We start from the raw sequence: 8,441 nt of genomic DNA, 5'->3' as shown, positions 1-8,441 counted from the left end.
GAACTCCAGTGTGGCAGAAAGGAAGGCTGAAGTTTCTGTCAGCTCTTCAAACCACATCATTTCCATTCTAGGCCAAGAATTGGAATGGCTGTGGCATCTGCCGAAGGGTGTTTGATAAGGTAAGCTGGTATAACCTCTCCTCCTCATTATCCTGGGAACCTGAAGGCCCTGGGAGCTGTGAACTCACTTTATTGACACATGGAGGAGACTCCAAACACAGCCTGGTCACTCCACAGCTCAGAGATGTAGAGTTGGGGCTGTCACACCCACTTCCCTTAACTCAGTGTCTGACTCCAGCTGAAAGAAGTCTAAAGTGGGGGGAAGGGCGCCTGGGTGGCTCAGTCCTTAAGCGTCTGCTTTGGGCTCAGGTCATGATCCTAGGGTCCTAGGATCGAGCCCCGCATCGGGCTCCCTGCTCAGTGGGAAGCCTCCTTCTCCCTCTCCCACTCCCCCTGCTTGTGTTCCCTCTCTTGCTGTCTCTCTCTCTCTTTCAAAAAAGAAATAAAATCTTAAAATAAAGTGGGGGGAAATCTCATCATTATTATCAAAATCTAGAGAGGACTTTTAGGAATAATGTGTAGACAATATCTGGGCAAGAGATATGCTTGTATTGTAGATATAAGTAAGCCAAAGGATAAATGTAAGGGAGATGCTAAGGGCATTTGGACTCCTTTGAAATGCTGGGGTGACTTCTGCCCACAGCCCCTCAGTGCTGGCCTCTGCTTAAATAGAGCATTGACCATAAATTTGATTTCTTTCTTTCTTTCTTTCTTTCTTTCTTCCTTTCTTTCTTCCTTTCTTCCTTTCTTCCTTTCTTCCTTTCTTTCTTATTAAAGATTTATTTATTTATTTGAAAGAGAGAGAGAGTGCAGGGGTGAGGGGCAGAGGGAGAGTAAGAGAGAGTCTGTTACTCCACACTGAGGACAGAGCCTGACGCAGGGCTCGATCTCACCACCCAGAAATCACGACCTGTGCCAAAACCAAGAGTTGGATGCTTAACTGACTGAGCCACCCAGGTGCCCCCACAAATCTGATTTCTTTTTTTTTTTAAAGGTTTTATTTATTTATTTGAGAGAGCGAGAATGAGAGAGAGAGAGAGCACATGACGGGGGGAGGGTCAGAGGGAGAAGCAGACTCCCCACTGAGCAGCAGGGAGCCCGATGCGGGACTTGATCCCGGGACTCCAGGATCATGACCTGAGCCGAAGGCAGTCGCTCAACCAACTGAGCCACCCAGGTGCCCACAAATCTGATTTCTTAAACACAGATGAAATTCATTTAGCAGCTTGCTTCCTCAAAATCTTTGTCATGACTTTCTTTTCTCAGTTTAGACTGTTTCACAACCTACTGAGAAGGTCTGACACTTTCACAACCACAAGGGTGATATAATTTAAAATGAGGCAGAATCTTAAGACGATGTGAGTTCTTCGTATGCTTTGCCACAGGCCCTGTGGGGGTTCTGAAGCTTTAGTCTAACTATTAAAGTTTCATTTTCCTCATCCCCAGCTTTGCCCTCCCTCTTGTCTTTTTTTTAATTGAAATATATTTGATATATAACATTGTGTAAGTTTAAGGGGTACAGCATGTTGATTTGTTGCATCTCTATAGTACAATATAATTGCATCATCGATTTAGCTAGCACCTCTATCACATCACATAATTATCATGTCTTTTTTTGTGGTGGGAATAATTAAGATCTAGTCTCTTAGCAAGTAAAAGTAAACTTAGAATTCTGTATGCAAGAAGATATGGGGCACCTGGGTGGCTCAGCTGGTTAAGCGTCTGCCTTCAGCTCAGGTCATGATCCCAGGGTCCTGGGATGGAGCCCGCATTGGGCTCCTTGCTCAATGGGGAGTATATTTGCCCTTCTCCCTCTGTCCCTTCCCACTCCACTTGTGCTCGCTTTCTCTCTCTCTCTCAAATAAATAAATAAAATCTCAAAAAAAAAAAAAAAGAATTCTGTATCCAGGAAGATAGAATAGAGGTATTTTCCCCTATTCTTCTCACTAATTACCACCCTGGATATTATATATAAAATAAACACAAGAAGACTCTGAACAGTGGAGCCAGGAAGACACAACAAGCAAATATTACAGAGGAAAAAAACCCATGGTCCCACCTCATCCATGCCAGCAAAGGCAGATTGGGAAACCTAGGCTTCAATCCTTACCAGGCTATATAGTGAGGCACCCCAGGTAATGCAAGAGGAGGGGCTGGGGACTGCAAACCAGGCAATGAGCCTTCTCTCCCACCCACTTCCCTCCCTTCCAACAGTATCAGTAGAGCCTGACTTCTGCCTGACAGATGGCCCTCCCTCTACTACTGGGATGGTGTCAGAGGAGGCTTAGTAGAAGGTCAGGACTTTAATCACCACCCACGGTAACAGACCATCTGCACAATGGTGTCAGTGGAGACCACATAGAAAGCTAGAATTCCTACCCCCATCCAGAAGTAACATTGAGCTCCCTTCCTGTCAGGTGTCAGTGAAGCCAAATGGCAAATCTGGACTTGCACCTTCTCCTGTTAGTAATGGGACCATGCCCCTCCCCTTCCCCTGTCTAAGCTGTGTCAGAGAAAGCCAATTAAAACAGAAGGTTTAAATAAGAGAGAGTCATATTATGTAATACAAAAATGTTCAGGTTTTAATTGAAAAATACTCATACCAAGAACTCAGAAGATCTCAAACTGAATGAAAAAAGATTCAGCAGATGCCAATGACAACATGACACAGATGTTAGAATTATCTGGCAAAGATGTTACAGTAGCCATCATAAAACACAATTATGAACACACGTGGAACACATGAAAAAATAGAAAGTCTCAGCCAAGAGGAGAACTTCCTCTACTAGATAAAAAGCATATACAAAAACAAAAACAAAAACAAACCAGCTAACAGTATGCTTAATAATGAAAAACTAAATACTTCCCTCCTAAGATGGGGAATAACACCAGGATGTTTGCTATCACCATTTTTGTTCATCATAATTCTGGACACTGTCATGGTGTCCAGTGCAACAAGGCAAGAAAAGGAAATAAAACAAATAAGTATCTAAAATGAAGAAATATAAGTATCTAAAATGAAGAAATCTCTATTTGAAGATGACATGTCGTTCCATATAGAAAGTCTTAAGGAATCTACAAATACCTTCTAGACCTAACAAGCAAAAGAAGGAAGTTGGACCCTTACCTTAACACCATATACTAAAATTAACTCAAAATGGATCAAAGACCTACATGTAAGAGCTAAGATTATAAAACTCTTAGAAGAAAACATAGAGGAAAAGCTTCATGACATTGGACTTGACAATTATTTCTTGGATATGACACCAAAAACACAGGCAACAAAAGAAAAAAATAGGTAAATTGGACTTCTTCAAATTAAAGACTTTGTGCATAAAAAGATACTATCAGGAAAGTGAAAAGGCAACACAGAGAATGGAGAAAATATTTGCTTAAGACATATCTGATTAGGGATTAATATCCGGAATATACAAAGAACTACAATGCAACAACAAAAAGCAAACAACCCAGTTTAAAAAAATGGGTAAAGGACTTGACTAGACATTTCTTCAAGAAGATATACAAGTGAACAACAAGCACATGCAAAGATGATAACTAAGCATTAGAAAGATGCAGGCAAAATCACAATGAGATACCACTTCTCACCTATTAGGATGCAATTATTGAAAAAGGAAAAACCTCACAGGAAACAATAGAGTTGGTGAGGATGTGGAGAAATTGCAGGCCTTGTAAATTGTAAAATGGCACAGCTGATGTAAAATACAGTATGGTAGTTCCTCAAAAATTATGCATGGAATTACCATACGATCCAGTGATTCCACTTCTGAGTTTATACTGAAAGAATTGAAAGTGGGGTCTCAAGAGATACTTGTACATCCATGTAGATAGCAGCATTGTTCACAATAGCCAAAAGTGGAAACAATCCAAATGGCTATTGATGGATGAATGGATAAACAAAACGTGATATACACATACAATAAAATATTATTTTGTCTTTGAAAGGAAGGAAATTCTTCATTCCAGTAAGATGGCAGCTGCATCTATACAGTATCTTTTCTACTTGAAGAAAATTGAACTTAAGGGGCACCTGAATGGCTCAGTCAGTTGAGTGTCCGACTCTTGATTTCGGCTCAGGTCATGATCTCAGGGTCGTGAGATCGAGCGCTGCATTGGGCTCTGTACTCAGTCCAGAGTAAGCTTGAGATTCTCTCTCTTTCTCTCCCTCTACCCCTCCCCCTGCTCATGTGCTCTTTCTCTCTCTCTAAAATAATAAATAAATAAATAAAATCTTTTAAAAAAGAAAAGAAAATTGGTTTGTTTGCCAAACCAATGGGTTGTTTGCCTTCAAAATCCTGGGCAATGATGTAGATCAATCTGAGGGCAGAATGAAAATGTCCACGTATTCTGGTATTATAGAGGACTTGTCTTTGTATAATAAAATAATATAGACATCTAGATTGGTTAAAGAAGGAAACAGGAGAGAAATTCTAACACATGCTACAACATGGATGAAACTTTGAGGACGTGTTAAGTGAAATATGTCAGATGCAAAAGGACAAATAGTGTATGATTCTACTTCCATTCTAGGATGTACCTAGAATGATTGAATTTATAGAGATAGATAGAGGTTGCCCACATCTAGAGGAGAGGTAGAGAATGGGGAGTTACTATTTAACTGCTACAGAGTTTCAGTTTGACCTGATGAGAAAGTTCTGGAGATGGATAGTGGTAATGGTGAATGTACTTAATGCCATTGAACTATACATGTAAATATGGTTAAAATGGTAAATTTTATGTTATGCATATTTTATCACAATAAAAAAAATCTTCTAGAACTAATGAGTTCAGCAAAGGCACAGGGTACAAGATGAACATCAATTGTATTTCTATATACCAGCAAGGAACACATAAACAACAAAATTTAAAATACAATTCCACTTATAATCGACTCAAAATAAAAGTGAAATATGTAGATGTAAATCTAACAAAACATGTACAGAACTTGTATTTTGAAAACCACAAAAGTGAATGGGAGATATTAAAGATGATATAACTAGATGTAGAGACATATCATGTTCATGGATTGGAAGATCAACATAGTAAAGATGTCAACTTTCCTCAAACTGATACCCAAGTTTAATCTAAATTTTTATCACACTCCAGAATAATATTTTGTAGATTCAGACAAAATTATTCTAAAATTTATATGGAAATGAAAAGGAACTTAAAGAGCTAAACCAATTTTGGAAAAATAATGAAATGGGAAGACTCAATCTACCTGATTCTTTAAGACTTATTACATAGCCAGTCAAATTGGGTGGTACTGATAGAAGGCTAGACATATCAATCAATGAAAACAGAGTAGAGAACCCAGGAATAAACCGACACTAATATGACAAACTAACTTTTGACAAAGTTATAGAAACCATTTAGTCGAGGAAATACAGCTTTTCAACAAATACAAATGTGGTAATTGATATCCAGAGGCCAAAAAAAACTATCTTGAGGCAAGTTTCATAAGAATACAGTTATACAAAGATTAACTCAAAATGGACCATGGATTTAAGGATAAAACACAAAACTATGAGACACTTAGAAAAAAAAGGAGAAAATACTCAGAGAATCTAGAGCTAGGCAAAAAGTTTTCAAACTTGACATCTGAAGCATGATCCATAAGAGGAAATACCGATACATTGGATTTCATCAAAATTAAAATTTTGCCCTCTAGAAGACTCCGCTAAGAGGAGTCCCTTTCTTCATACAAACCTATTTTTTGTTTTTGTTTTTGTTTTTAAGATTTTATTTATTTGAGAGAGAGAGCAAGAGAGAGACGGAGCACGAGCGATGGGGAGGGGCAGAGGGAGAGGGAGAAACAGACTCCACACGGAGCAGGGAGCCTGACGTGGGGCTCGATCCCGGAACCCCGGGATCATGACCTGAGCCGAAGGCAGATGCTTAACCAACTGAGCCACCCAGGCGCCCTATATAAAAACTATTTTTAACATCTGGAAGCACCATATAATAGAACAGGTAAAATATATAACTGCCTCAGATGCTCCAGGACAGATGGGAAAAGAGATGGAGCTCCTAGGTCCGATGGGGCCGCTCCATATCCACTTCCTCCTCTTCCAGGAGTGAGGCATGCAGCTCCTTCAGCCGCTGCTGCAGCAGAGGTCCCACATCTGGGACCTCTGCAGCTGCATCCTGCCAGCTGCAGCCTGGACCCCACGAGATGGCCACCGGGATCGAGGAAGGCTGCTGTCCCGAAATTCTACAGCCGGCCGAAGCTTCTCGGAGCTGATGAAAATCAAAGTCCCGTTGCGCTCCTGGGGTTCCTCAAAGATGATCTCAAAGGTCCTGCTGGTTGTAGGCGACTGATAATTCTTGTTGGTATAAATTTCTTCTAAGCTGAACTCCTTCTTGTTCAACCTGATTGGTCCACGCAGCCCCATTGGAGTAAGGTTGAGCTGAGGACGGTCTGGTGTCCTGCATATTCTGAATAGAGAAATCTTTCCCATGGTCTTGGTCTCAGGGTCTGAAAGCACCTGGTCCTCTGAGGCCCTTGGCTCCTTCCCCTTGGTTGAACCAGATGTTTGGGTAATGAAATGGGGTGGGGTTCAAAGAAAGAGGCCCTTCCTTTACTACACACCCCAGCTTCCCTCGAGTTCCGTGGGGCCCGCTGCAGAAACACTAGGGCTCTAGGAAGAACAGGTAGAGGACCAGGGTGTGGGGAGGAAGCAAAGTGAGTAATGGGTATGCAAGCAGGGTTGTAGGGACACAGTAGAAATGGAAATATTTGGAAAATAGGTGTGATCATAGGGAATCAAAACAATTTATTCAAGCATTAAGACACATCAGTTCCTCAGTGTTGGGAAATAACTCTCCATGAACATTTTCATATTTATCCACAGTCAGAGTCTTCTGAGCAAAAATTACTGGCAACTTGGATTAAAGGATTATTGAATGACAAACATGCCTCAGAAGTTAGAGATCGTGTATTGCTCTGGAGAATTTAAAGTTTTCTCTCCTGCGGAGCCATTTGCTTACATTCAAGTGGGTAATAAAAAAATAGGAACATTCCCCTCCCTTCCCAGAGTGTGTTTGTATACATTCCAGAGCAAAGGTCTCTCTCTCTCTCTCTCTCTCTCTCTCTCAGTCTCGCCCTGACTACCTACCCTCACCCACCCTGCCGGAACAGGAAACTAAGAACAGATGCGCCAGCCACCTACACATAAGCTCAGAGTTTCTTAGTTTCAAGGTTCCTATCTCATAGTACAACCCTGCTCATGCAGGAACATCAGACCTTCGTCATGTCGGGCCATGGGAACTGATATCACTAAGACGCTCTGTGAGCAACAGTCTGATGTGCGATCCAGAGACCTCATGGTTCCTGTCTCAATACATAAATACACAGATAATAACACTTAAACACTTAACAGACAGGTTCTCTTGCAAAGCAGGTCCTACCTTCTGAGAGCGATACTGCATTTTTATATTCTCTTTCAAAGTTGCGGGTTAGTAATAAAACCTTCTAGCAGTTTGCATGTTCTCACTTACCATGTGCTGACTGAACACGAACGACCTCATGCAGATCTCCTTCTACCTTCCTTTCGTTTCTTCCGAGCACTGATACACTCGTCTGTGATTCAGCTGCAGGACAGATGGGGACCTATAGAAAGCCCTATTGTTGCTACAGAACCATCCTCTTAGGAGGTATTGGTGTTCCTCTTGAAGCTGCTTCGCGTTTGGCATCCCAGACGAACCATAGTCCTAATTTCTTCTTTTGTTTATTCCTTTTAGGTATTTTTTAAAAATACTTTATTTATTTATTTGGAGAGAGAGAGAGGGCAAGAGCACAAGCAGGGGGAGCTGCAGGCAGAGGGAGAACCTGGCTCCCCGCTGAGCAAGGCAACCCATGCAGCACTCGATCCCAGGACCCTGGGATCATGACCCGAGCCAAAGGCAGACACTTAACGACTGAACCACCCAGGCGTCCCTTATTCCTTTTAGGTATTTAGGGGAAATACAAACCTGCTGTGGAGGGCGAAAGAACATGCCACGTAAACCCTTCAACTGTACGTCTTATCAACACAGTCCCGGATGTCACACTTAGCACAGGACCTACAGCACAGTAAGGACTAACCATATTCCTATTGAAATGGCGTGTGCATGAATGAATGAATGAATGGGTCTTAGACTACATGTTCACCTGCCTAACTGCAATTTTATTGCCACTTCAGGTTCCACTTGCTTCCTTTTATGTGCTGTCATCTTCGGCACTCAGTGCCCATTTCTCCCAACAGCAATCAGCTGGGGTTCTAATAACCCTAACGCGGTTCCGGTGCCCACACTCACCTTTGGGTCTCTACTGATGCTAGTTATAGCTCTGTCCCTGCTGCTTCCAATTTTCTCTTCCTCCCT

This window comes from Callorhinus ursinus, unplaced genomic scaffold (genome assembly GCF_003265705.2).
Source record: "Callorhinus ursinus isolate GAN/ISIS: 27379988/994484 unplaced genomic scaffold, GSC_fseal_2.0 scaffold32, whole genome shotgun sequence".
Taxonomy (NCBI): Eukaryota; Metazoa; Chordata; class Mammalia; order Carnivora; family Otariidae; genus Callorhinus; species Callorhinus ursinus.
This window is presented reverse-complemented; position numbering follows the sequence as displayed.